This window comes from Falco biarmicus, chromosome 12 (genome assembly GCF_023638135.1).
Source record: "Falco biarmicus isolate bFalBia1 chromosome 12, bFalBia1.pri, whole genome shotgun sequence".
Lineage (NCBI taxonomy): Eukaryota > Metazoa > Chordata > Aves > Falconiformes > Falconidae > Falco > Falco biarmicus.
In genome coordinates, this window is record NC_079299.1 from 27,913,074 (window position 1) to 27,926,255 (window position 13,182).

Consider the following 13,182-nt stretch of genomic DNA (forward strand, 5'->3'; position numbering starts at 1 on the left):
TTGCAGAAGTTAACCACACACAAAGACAACACAAGCACTTTTAGCCAGAAAGACCTTTCAATACATCTGAAAGCAAACAAGAAATAATAATTAAAAAAATCTTCAAAAGATGAGATTTCCTTTCTCCAAGAAAAAAAAATGTTAAAAAAACCCGAAAAAAAAACCCACCAGAGAAAAGTTATACTTAACTACACAGAAACATTTGTCACACCGCCCAGCACTGACAAAATCCGGATACACTCACTAACTACAGCGAGCCGCGCAGCTGGCAGTGAAAATGAGAGGAGTAATTCCACGGGCAGTCACTCACACACTCACACGCACACCGATATACATACACGAAATGCCACACACGTATCCACAGCCACAGGCGCCCGCCCGGCGCCCCCTCTCCCCTCAGGCTGCGGGCCGGTGCGCCGAGGCCAGAGCCGCCGGGCGGCTGCCCCGGGCGGCGCGGGGAGCCCAAGGTTACGGCCCGGAGCGGAGAGACGGGCAGAGCCGCTAGCCGTGAAGGACGCGATGCTGCTGACAGGCTCGGCGGCCCCCGGCCAACGGTCGCCCCCAACGGCCGCCGCGCGCGCCGCCGCCGCCCCACGCGCGCAGCCCCTCACCGCCGCCTTACCTCAGCCGCCGGGGCGGGAGGCAGGGCGGGCGCCGCCGCCGGCCCCGCCGCGCTGCGCAGGGTGCCGGGGCTCCGCCGAGGCGGCGACCTCCTCCTTCCTCCTCCTCCTCCGCTCACTATGCCTCTGTGTGTGTGCGTGTGTATGTGTGCAACCCGCCCGCCTCACAGCGGCGACGGCTCCTCCTTCCCCTCCTCCCTTCTCTTCTTCTCTTCCCTTCCCTCCTCCTCCTCCTCGTCCTGCTCCCCCGCCCCGGCAGCGCCGCCGCCGCGCCCGCCTCAGCCCCCGCAGCGCGGCGAAAGGCGGCAGGGAAAGGGGAACCCCGCCGCCGCCTGGGCCGGGCTGGCCGCGGCGCGCGCGCCGCACCCGCTTCCCGCCGCCGGACGCGGGCACCCGCTTCCCGCCGGCGCGCAGGGCCGCGGGCAGCGCATGGCAAGTGGGCGGCGGGGCCGCGGGCGCGGAGCTCCGCCTGCACCGCCCCGCCGCACCCCGCTCCCTGCAACACGCAGCATGCACACATACACTCAGGCGCACCGCGGGGGTGCGCGAGCGGCGCTCCTGTGGGGATGCCCGCACCGGCGTCCTTGTGTTTGCTACACCTCCTGAAAGGGCGGCTGAAGGGGCGGGAAGGAGATCCCCCGCGTGCGCCCGACTCCCGCCAGGCCTGCTCGCTCCAACGCGGAAACACCGTGCTGAAGAGAAAAAGGGGTGTTCCAGAAGCTGCTGCAGGGTTGCCCGGCTCTGGCAGTTTGTGACTGAAAATTGCAGTTGGACACCTCGAGGTTTATTTGCTGTGAGCTGTAGAGGAGGCTCAGTGCTGGGCAAGCAAGCTGAGCTAAGTATGCAGGCGGTCCGAAGCGCAGGATTCCCTCAGAATATTCCCTGGCCAGGCCCCTCACAGCTTGTGACCGACTACAACCCACTGCTGGGGATGGCCCCTGTGGCGCCCTGCGCCATCCCCTGCGCTCTTTTATCTGCTGGCGTCGTGTGCCTTGTCTCAGTTTTCCCACCTTGCGATTCTGTGAGGTGTTCTCCTCCCGTCAAGCAAACAAACATAAAACACCCACAAAACCAAACAAACAAAGTGCTGAGTTTCACAGCAGAAGCAGGTTCCCCATCCCTTTTCTGGTACAAGCAGCTGTCTTGGACTTCATTAGCGAGCTACTGAGTCTGGGCCCCTGGGGCCTGCAGCCTGACCACCTGAAGGGACGCTGGCACCGAGAGCTGCTGGCAGTGCTCAGAAGTGAGGAGAGGCAGCAAGCTACAGCTGAAGGTCTTATCTAGGGTGAGCTGAAGAAGCAGTGAAGGAAAATAATAGGTTTGCTTAAACAGTCATAATAAGGGTGTTGCATTGCCACAAACGATTTGGTAATGCAGTGGTCAGAGCTTACACCATGTTATCCTATGCCATAAACTGGAAAAAAACAGCTTGGAATGAGACCCTCTGGTGCCAGGTGCCATACCAGGTTGCGATAAAAATTATTCTGCCTTCAAGAGCCTAACACCGTGCTCCCGGAGCTGCCATGGAGAAGTAAGCAAAGGGGTGACCAAGAACAACAGCAACGGTGACGCATGATTTCAGGGACAGCCTGTCAGCACAGCAGACCTAAAGACTGAAGGGTTTTTGTAATTGAGGCAAGTGTTATTTTAACCAGATGTTCATATTTGCTTATGCCTAGTCAATTAGAAATTCCTGATGGGTATGGTGGTAGAGGTAGGTCTTTAGAAATACATGAAGGAGAGCAAAGCTGCAGCTAAGGCTCAGGGTGTGCATATCATGCACAAGGAGGTGTGGGAAGGAAATGACAAAGGAACCTGTGTGAGAGGCACATGAGCTGGATGAAGGCCAGTATCGCTGGCAGGGCTAGAGGGATCAAGTTAACACACAGGATATAGGAGCAGCAATTATAGCCATTAAAGATGGAGGGCACCAGCTTTAAAGTGAGATGGACGGGGGGGGGCTAGCGAAGCGCTTTTTGTTTGTGGTTCCAGAAGTGTTTGTTTCTAAATGAATGAAATGGATACATCTGTGGGTACACAAATGCAGTGCTCCATGATCCATGTCTTTTTCATTGCTTTTCTTTTTTTCTTTTTGCTATTGGGCTGCATGTAAATTAAGAAAATTATTATAAAAGTATTCATAAAAAGTGTTTTAATTCCAGCAAGGCATAATGGCTTACTCACTAGCAAACAATATTGGACTCTGCCTAGGAATCCCTGTGTGGTTTGTGTTCAGGCCTCCAGAGCTTGCAGTGGCTGTAAGCACACTGTTACTCTGGTCCATAACACTGTCTGGCTTTTCCTATGACTTCTTATCTCCTTCCCCTCCCCCCGGCAAATGGCTTCTACGTGACAATAGGTCATGGTTGGCTGCCTGTGCAAGGGGATTTTATTCCAGGGTAAAATTCAGGCCTATTTTCATTATTGTGGTTTTTAAAACAGTTTTAGCAAAACGTAGGGACTTGAAATGTTTGAATAACTGCATGAAATGCAGAGAAGTGGTGGCACCTCAGAATTAATGGAAGTATGGTTTCTTTAGAGAGAGCTGTTCTTTGTTCTTTCACAGCCTTTCCCATGTCAGCTCTCTGACCTGACTTGTTCATTGAAAGAAGGGCAGTCATCAAAGGAACAGTTGTCAGGTCCATGGCTCTGCAAGAAAGTTAGAGGTATTGACAAGGCCTGTTTTAACAGCAAGTGGACTTCACATCAAAAGATATTTCAGGTCATAGAAAATAGGGCCATACGTAGGGTCTGAAACTCCCCACACAGCCTAAGTGGCAGGGTCAGGCCCACACATCAAGATTAATTCCTACATTCCAAGTTTCATTGTGGTACAGCTCTGTTTACGCACCTGGACTTCTAAACACAGCGCAAGTGATGATGACTGTTTCATCTTTGTTTCTCCACTGATTTCATCTTGACTTCAGCAGTCAGTGTGACTTGGTCAGTTAGGGGTGAGTTAGGAGTGAATCTAAGAAACTTCAGTTTTACAGCTAGTTCTTAGGTTGGCTTGCTGTGGACAAGATACAGCTGTACTGTTTCATTTTCTCCCTTGCAAAGTATTAGTGTTTCCTTCATTAAGAGTGGCTTGTCAATACAGGACACTTACTAGTTATCATTTTATAAACATATCAAAATGCTCACAACTTCACCCTTGCAGCTTAGGAAAAGAATAACAGTGCCACAACTCATGTCAGTAGAGAACAAAATGCCCCAGGAAACACAACAGAAAAATCCTTACCTATGAAGTGACCAGCTGAAACCTGGTGCATTTAAAATGGTTGCCTCTGATAAGATAGAGCCACATCACCTGATCATGTCAGCAAAAAGCCACAGCTGCCTTCAGAGAAACCTATTCAATCTGCAGCATATTCAGATTAAAAATTATTTTTCCAAAGACATTACAAGTTTGCTAAAGTAACATGATCTTTTGCTGTTATTTCTTATCTCGTACAAGGGTGCATGGCATTTTACAATCACAACCCCACTCATATGTCTCAGACTATCACAAAGGAGTTTATCCTCAGCGCTTTATTTCCAGGTTGTGTAAGGCAAAATTTCTTTTGGACATCAGCGTGTGTAGTGATTGAAAGTATGCAGTAGGTGTAGAAACACAGTAGGTATTTGAAGTTTGAACATGCAAAATTCATGAGAATGTTGAAACTGTGGGTCTACACTGTTAGCTCACAGACAATCTCTGATACAGTCTGTGTTGATCTAGCACCTGTAATGCTTCTTACCAATTTATAGCACCTCTTGGTCAGACCATTAATTTCTTTATTTCTAAGCCTGGATGTTCCTCTTTAAATATATTGGCATGGAATACAAAGGAAAACTTAATGTGCGTAATGAATCACTGTTATAAAATACTTCAATAAATTCCCCCTTTGCAGCTTTTATTTTGGTCTGCTTGTACATAGATATTACAGTGCTGTGACACAGGTCATTTCAGAGCTAGCAACAAAAGACATTTTTTTCCCAGTCACAGTCCTTAACATGTGCAAGCTTAAGAGGACAGTTTTTGTCTTTTTCAGTCCTTATCTGCTGTTGTCCTGCACATTGCGTAAGAATGGTTTCCTATGCCACAAGTAGTACATCTGCATAGGCTTTTGGGGCAGACTGCTCTGCCTGTGCTCAGAGCTTACTGGAAACTATGTTAGGATGGTGCTGAAGCTAATGTTCCTCACAATATGGCCTGTTAACCTGGCCTTGGTGCTGTATTTACATTTTATGTAGCTACATGGCTTTTGATCTGCACACTCCCCAGGGAGGACTTTGTTGCTTCTTCTGCCAAAAGGCTGTATTCAATGTGTTATCATCTGCCACTAATGGTACTGCAGTTGATATTGATGGGTAAAATACTGGTCTCAGTAAAGTCAATAGCAAAGCACCCACTTATATCAGTGATTTTCCAAGTCTTACATTGCAGCCAAATCTGCACATCTTTAATGTGAAAGGCAATCCAATGGTCGCTCAAGAGGCAAATTGCAGACTGAAGCAGACGTACATTGATTTCTCATTGACTTCCAAAAAAATAGCTGGGGCAAATAATTTTGATTAAAAATACTTTTTTTTTTTATAACCATTTTCATGAACATTGCTGGATTATTTTGTTACACCTTAAGGCAGACAGAAAACTTGTAATATTTTAGTCTGGTAGTTAAAATTTTGGTAAAATACTGAAAGTCTTGGCAATTTTAACTGTAGATGTCTCTACCAGCTCTCGCTTGCAAAATACTTGGCTACACAAGTATCTTGGTTAGAGAGAACACAGCAAAATGAAAGAGATTTTCTTCTTGAAGTTTTCCTTTTTTGCAGGTTTTTTTCACAAGATGTTTATTTTCCACACTTGTAAATACCATCCTGTTCCAGACCATTCATAGTCCCAATCATTTCTGTCAGCTGTGATACTGTGTTGTGGGCCCATATGCCATCAAGCCCTTTGATTTAAAAAAGCTGAGGTAACCTTATTAAACACTAGCTCTCTTTAAAAGCAAAATTTCTTCCAGTATCAGATCCTTGATTCATTATACAATAAAATTACGTATGATAATTTTTCAGAAAGACTGTTAGCTTCTTCCTAGGCTTTTGAGGAAGCTACAGGCACACAAAGATGTACGTAATAGGAATGACTGGGAACAAAGGGAATGTTTTTCCTCTGCCTACAGTATAATATTAATGACAGACATTGCAATTATTATTTTTGAGGGTTTTTTTATTAAAAAGAGTGAATAATACTACTAAAAAGTGCAACAGTGGATCTATTCAGGATACTAAATAGTCTCCTCGTTGTACTGGGATTTGTTTATCTTCAGGCTTCTGCTCCAGGTTTTGTGAATGCAGCAGGACAGAAGCATGGGGCTGAAGTTCCTCCAGAAGCTCGATAACGCAGGGAGGAAAACAGAGCTTTCAGAATAGTGCTGCTAACAAGATTGTGTTTTTCTGTTTGGACATTAGAAGAAAGGGGTTGAATTTCTTTACCTGGTTTAATGGCATGAAATTAAAATTAATGTTGAATAATACTTTTTGAGTCTTTTAAGGTACCAGTATCTTTACCTTCCAAAATAATGGCGTCAGTATTAAAAATATCACAGTACTATTAAGCCTTTCAGACAAGGAGTAAGTCAGTTTTTATGTGTGTGAGACAAGGATCTCTGTCCATCAGCATCCCTGTCTCCATCTACTGTGGCCTGAATAGAGGCAGGATTTGTTGCTGGCAGACTTTACTATGTGCTGGAGGCAGCAGTGCAAGGTAGCCCTAGGGCTCCTTTCTTAATTTTGAGAGATCATTTTACTGTCTTAAGAGGAGCAAAGCCCCACTGACCCTAACATGTATGAGAGATTGCATTTCACCTCCAGTTTCTCCCTCTGTGTGTTTACACAGCGCTAATGAGGCTAAGATTGCCTGCTGAGTTCTCGAACCTGCCTGTACTCCCCCCTCAGTTTACTGAATATGTCTCTGCAGTGGTGCAAATCAAATTGACTTTTGAGCTGAAGGGGTTTGGCATTACCTGCAAGTAAATCCTAAAAGCATCAACACAACCATGGCTGAAACAACAATATTCAGTATTGTAAATGATATATAGAAAGAGAAGCAGATTACATAAAATCTGCTCATTGGAAGTCATAAAGAAAAACTTATTAATCAACTGTAACAAATCTGTGCTCACTCGGAAGTACTCCTCTTTAATTATTAATGCAAAATGCAAGGATTTTTCAGTTTAGGATTTTTCAGCCTAAAGAAAGACTTCAGCACTAAAAGAAGACAAAGCAGTCCAACCCATGCATCTTCCTGTGATACTTAGTTTCATGGTTGACTGTCCTTTGCTTTCAGTACCATCAGATGTTATTCAACACCCATCTTCCTAGTATCTCAATACTTGTGATTGGTTTATAATAATGGGGGTAACTCACCATCAATAAATTTAAGTGGGAAAACTGAAGATGCTCTCTAACATTAGCAGCAAGTTTTTGCAGTGGCCTTTCAATGTAAACAGTGAAGTCTAGAGACTCTTCAGCTTGTGGTTTTTATGTTTTTAACATGGATTACATGACACAGCACTTGCAGTGGAAGATCCCTTCCAGTCCTGTGTAAACATTTTCTGAATCTGCTTCTTTATCTTTTCCTTCAGATCTTCTAGGAAAAGTAAATTAACTAATAACATTACCCTGTGTACCCTTCCTGTGGACATACCTTCCTCTTGTTCCTTTTCCATGGCTTGGATTTTTTTCTCTTTCTCAAAACTTCCCTGAGAAATTGCTGTATGCTGTCATTGATCTTACAAAAGCACAGTAAGCATTTAGATGTCATCTGAGTCTGTGCATGCATTTGTACAATGCAAGTCCTAGTACACGTGGAGTACCCAGAGGCTTTCCATACTGCCTCAACATCAGGGATGTCCCTTGAAAGTGGCTGTGTGTGTAACCAGGCAATGATTCTGGATAGAATAGTAAATAAACAAAAAATCACATCAGCAAACTGTCTGAACATCCTTGATATTTCAATTCTGCTGCTGCTTACAAATTTTCTAATCTGGTACCATTGCAAAAAGTCAGTGACATCAGGTGTACCCACCTGTCATTCCTCCCCACCTGGGGAAGGTGTGCAAGCCCACCAGGAGCCAGCCAAATGTGTTTTGTGTGACAGCAAGTGTGTGTTGCTCACTTTACCTGACAGGCAGCAACAAGGCACAAGGCTGTCTGCTGGTGAAAAGAGAGAGTGGGAAGGACAGTGCAGGGCACCTGTATGCCAGAGGGGCCCGAGTATATTAATGCCACCCACTGCTGAGCCATCTGCAGGTTATTACACATGATAGTGACTTGATGGACAGTGAGTTATTAGAAAGGAGTCACACGGTGTCCACTGCGTAGGCTTAAGCACATCTCCTCCTGCTGTGCTGTTACTTATCTCTTCACCTTACTTTCAGCATTTGTTTTTAATTTATATACTGGCAGTGACATATGGCAGGAGTCCACAGATGCATAAGGTAGCAGCTGGTTGAGCCCCAAAGGAACTGTCTTTTGGCAATAAATCTGAGGAGCAGACAGCAAACCATACTTTGGTAGGTAGAGAGCAGGTTGGTCACTGAAATGCTTATGTATGTGCTTACTGCAGGTTAGGTTACTTACTCAGACGGCAAGAATGCAATACCAGTGCAATGCTAATGGCAAGATCTTTCCCTAGAGACCAGTAAGGTGGGGATTACAGGAGGTCCTTTTTGAGGGATGACTTTGTTGTTTCTGTAGTATGGCCAGCCAGTGGGTATCCTGCATGCACCAGGCTTGCACAAGGGAACTGCAGTTTCCTGCCTCCTCCTTCCTTTTGACATGAATAGTTGTCACATCCTCTTCTTGAATAATTAAGCTACAGCTGAATAATTCAGAGTGATCTGTCTATTGTCTGGTGTTCAGCAGGGTTTGGCTCTCTGCAGCACCACACAATGGTGTAATGTTCTTGCTAGCTCCAGGGGTAACTTTTTTTACTGAAAGGCCACCACTGTGTTTTTGGTTTTTTCCTCCCTCTCTTCTCTGTGTTCATACTGCCCTTAACCCTGTATCTTGGGGTATGTGTAACCAACCTGCCCTTGCTGCAGAGTGGGGAGCAGTGTCTGTCATCAGACCGGACAAGAAAGGACTTCCTTCAAATGTCACATGGACAACAAACTGCATCAGAAAAAAATGTGGTGGCCTTACTAGCAGCCTTGATCAGTCATGCAACCAGAAGGCTCCGGCTTTCTCCTCAGGCTGTGTAACAGGATATTATCCCCTGGCCCTAAAGAGCTGAGAGTGGATGGGCTTGAAGGAGCTGGAGAGAGGCTCTTGTATTTGCAGCCAGGAGAAGCAGAGATGCAAAGGAAGGCTCCCACTTCTCTCAAGTACAACTCTGCTAAGAGGTCCATCTCCAGTCTTCATTCCCACCATTGCCCCAGTGGGGTGTGTTTCCCCTGCACTTGGGGTACAAGACCTTTTCCTGCTTGTCAGCTTGACCACGGGTTGAATGGGGAGTGTGAGACACCGCTTGAACTGAAAACTCTGCATTGCCAGCCTCAGAATATATGCAAAACAGATAGTAAAAATACTGTTTGTGTTTCCTTTTTTGTCATCCTCCACTCCTCCTCACTTTCCTTCCCACCATCTGTTACTACTGCTGTCTCCCACTCCAGACAGCCCACCACATGCTTTTCTGCCTTGTTCTGCTGTCCCAGCAAAGGAAAGGGATCAGCCTGTGGAGCGGTAAGTCTGCCCCAGCAGAACACAGGGATTTGCAGCAGCAAAGCCAGGTACTCACTGGCTGTCTCACTTCTCCAAGCACTGCCAGAAGCAGAGGAGACACGTACCAAGTCACCTGGCCTCAGCAGAAGCTGGAGACAGCATGCAGGGGATGCTAAGCAAGCAGTTTTAAGCAAAGGAAGTCAAATAAATTACTGATGCAATTTCACCAGTTTCATCAACTCTGCCAAGGATGTATTTGGCGCAAGGAAGCAGCAGGGGTGCGGCACATGAAAAAGTCAGGACCTGGGAATCATAGTCCCATGCATGCTGACAATGTTATGCACACATAAGGACAGCTGTACAACTCCATGATTGCTCATCTTCAGATCTCTAACTCTGTAGTATCACTCCTCAGACTAAAACCTTAATGAGTTCTTGCCAAGTTCTTGTAATCACACCAAATTTCATAATTTAAACATGTTTTGAAGCTCCAGAGAAAAAATGTACATCAGTGGGAACCAGCCATCTGGAAAGCTTTGGAGTCTTTTTTTGCTCATTTGTTTGTTTGCAATTCAGCTATTCCAGTACTGTAAGTGTAATTTAGTTATTTATTTAATTTTAAAGTTTTTAGGTTACCACATGAGTCTTAACTAATAGATGAAGACACAGCTCATGCAGGGATAATTCACCACTATGAAAGGTAAACGATTCCCAAATGATGAATGAGGTTTGTGGTTATACCAAGGTACAATTCATACTGTTACAACCCGTTACTTCTTCCGAATTCTCTTTGCACAGTGGTTTCTTGTAATACCATTTTTCTCCTGCCTCCCAAGATGTAAGCGAGGTGTAGGGTCTCAGACTTCGGGTACAAAGGAAGAGACAGAAGCAACCTCACCAGCCATGAGCTATTAAATATATTATTGGTCAAATCATCAAAAAAAAGAAGAGACACTAATATAAAATGCCTAAAACTTCCTTTGGAATATGGCATGAAACCAGCCCAGGTGCACTGTACATTATGTATTACAATATGTGCGAGCTCTGCCTTCATAGAAAATCAAAACTACTTTAAATAAGTGATTAGGTTATTCCTTCCATGTCCACACCTTTCTTTTTTTAACTATTTATCCTTGCTGACATGACTGTATTATTCCTTTCTTGATATGAGTCTATGGATGTTGCATAATTCTGTTTCAAGAAAAGGAAATCAGAGTGAAAAGTGGGTTTGTAGATTATACATGGATCTCAAAAAAAATCCTTTTTTTTTTTTTCTTAGATAGACCTGCACCCTTCACACACTCCAGTACACACTGTGCAGGGAAAACATCAGTGTCAGTTCTGCCAGCATCAGGAATGGTGGGCTAACCCCTAAGTTAGAGCCTAGAGAAAACTGTAACGTGGACTGCTTCTCAGCACTGCTGTTTGTTAGATAAAATCACAAGAATATCCATATCATATTGATATGTGAGAACCAGCAGTAGCATTTTTAGAAGTAAACCACAACCTGGATGTTCCTTATGGGATGTCTTCATGCTACCTTAACCAGAAGGACAAGCTGATGTTATTTTTCATGCCGATATTAATTTTCATATCTGATGGTTCAAATATGATCCTCCCTAGCTTTAATTAAAAAGCAAAAAAGCAGAGTGAATTAAGCTGCTCTATAGTCAGGACAGCTGTCCCTAGTACCTTGTGACTGTTGCTCATGGAGGCAGGAGAAGGCTCTGTCCACTGCAAGTCCTTGCACTCAGTACTCAGGGGGACAGACAAACACTCTCCATCTTTCGGCCCAAAGCAGAAAGTTATCCAGAAAATTAGGAAGGGTGGAGAAAAAGATAATTAAAATAACTCTTTCTTGCAGCAGCTAGATAACCTACAAATTCATCCAGCACCTCACAGTCAGAGGTGGCAAAAGCCAGCTACAGTCAGGCTATGGCTCCTGATTTCCAATCCAACTGCCTTTCTTTTCAGCCTCAGGAAAGTTTGAATACCAGGCTCAACCTTTCTCTTATTGCTTTCCATAACTGGCATGGTCTCTTTTCATAATTCTGGCTGTCTTTTTCTGGCCAGTGGAGGTTTTGTTTGTTATTTTTGTTTATTTGAGTGATCCATTTGAGGCACCTAAATGTGAAAATTAAGTCAGGAGAATTGAACACAAATTAAAGTGGAGGAAGAAAGAGACTTAACAAGTGAGCTATGACAGAAAAGATACCTTTCGTGGAAAGGATAGCAGCACAAAAAGAGGAGTGGAAGGACACAGAAGAAACAATAATGTCAAGAAACGAAGAGAAGACACAGTAAAGATAAGAGATGGCAAAAAAGTATGACACCAAAGCAAAAACTACACAATGATCTGCTGTAAAGAGAAGAAAAACATTGGACTACAGGAGCAAAATGAAAAGGAAGTCAAAAGAATACATGATTTTATTCCAAAAACAGTTAAGAGGCCAAAAAATATCAAATATAGAACTAAATTGAATATTCCTTTAAATGACAAGATATATGACCTTGGAGGAGTTGACAGCAGTTTTCAGGGTTGTTTTCCCAGCCGTATCTCAGGCAAAAACTGTAGGTGTTGAGTAAATTTTAATTGAGAGCATAAATGATTTAAATGTTTACAGCAGTGCATCCCTTCTTCCTCTGACACCAGTGAAATTCTTTCAGCAAGTATCAAATCTTGATTTCCAGTGTCATCGTCATAAACAAAGGCTAGTCCTCCACACTTTCTCTACTTCCTGATAGTACGTTGTTTTGTGCTCATTGTCAAGAAGAGCTCCAATTGAGAAATTTCTCTTTGAAAACATAATCAAAATAGCTGTTTATAGCCTTAGGAGGCAAAAAAACAACTGTTAACATTTGGATGATTCTACAATTAACATTTGTATGATCTTACATCTTAATGTGAATATATTTGAATGCTTTTGGGTGCTGCATAATAAAGAGCTGGTTACTAAACTTAGCAGCACTTCATGTAGATTAGACATTATAATTGATGCTTACAGAACAGGACCCAGAGAAATTAATTTTGTGTTGCTCCAATTTCACTGGTTTAAATTAAAGAGTTACACAAAGGGCCTTTATGCCATGGGAAAAAAAAAAAAAAAAAAGTACATGTATTCATGGATGATCACAATCATGTTTATTTGTTCTCTGGAAGCAAGTGGATGTGTTGATATCCTTGCCCATGGTGAGCTCTCCCTAGCTCAGTGCCCTGTGTTGCAGTCTCGCTGCATCAGACTTCAGCCTCCTCCAGCATCCCTGGGCTAAGGCACTTCCCATTTCTCTGCCCTCTGCTTCACTTCTTGTACACTGATGATGTTACAGCCTTGAATGATTCCCCTGTCCCAAACAAAACCAGAAGAATACTGCTCACACTATTTTTTTTCCAGTCCTGTAACCATTCTTTTCCAGCATTAAGCCCTTGGATGTACTACGGGTTTTCAGTTCACAAATCAGGAGCAATAGCAGAAGAGGTATTTAGCCAGACCAGCTTGGGGATTAGCCCACACAACAATCCTCCTTTAGCTGGCCTAGACCTAGACAAAGAAACAACCCAAAGATCCTTGTGTACTGGTATACATTCCTCTGCCTCCTTCCCTCCCCATCTCAGCTCCTCTTCATGCTTCATTCAGCTCTTCCAGGGAGTCCAAATCTGTATGAACATCTCCTATCATCTGTCCAGGCTTTAGCAGTTTTCCAGTCAAAAATCTGGATGCATGCACAAAGTTTGGGAGTGCCCTACCTAGAACAGAAATACTCTCATTTCTTTCTTCAGAGCCTGTTCACATACCAAAAGCCTTTAATGATCAACCTGGATACATCTGCTGGCACCGTGCTGTGCCTTCAG

At 44.2% G+C, this 13,182-nt stretch overlaps 1 protein-coding gene across 6 annotated transcripts in view; it reads right to left on the bottom strand.

Annotated features, from left to right (window-relative positions):
* PLCB4 (phospholipase C beta 4) overlaps window positions 1–1,040 on the bottom strand; it is a 208,953-nt gene extending 207,913 nt beyond the window's left edge. For 5 of the 6 annotated variants that reach the window (XM_056357317.1, XM_056357322.1, XM_056357319.1 and 2 more), the window contains exon 1: window positions 623–1,039. The gene's annotated coding sequence lies outside the window, so the exon portion shown is untranslated. Of the gene's footprint in view, window positions 1–622 lie in introns of all 6 variants that reach the window. The other variant, XM_056357323.1, reaches the window with a different exon arrangement.
* Between the last annotated feature and the right edge of the window lie 12,142 nt (window positions 1,041–13,182).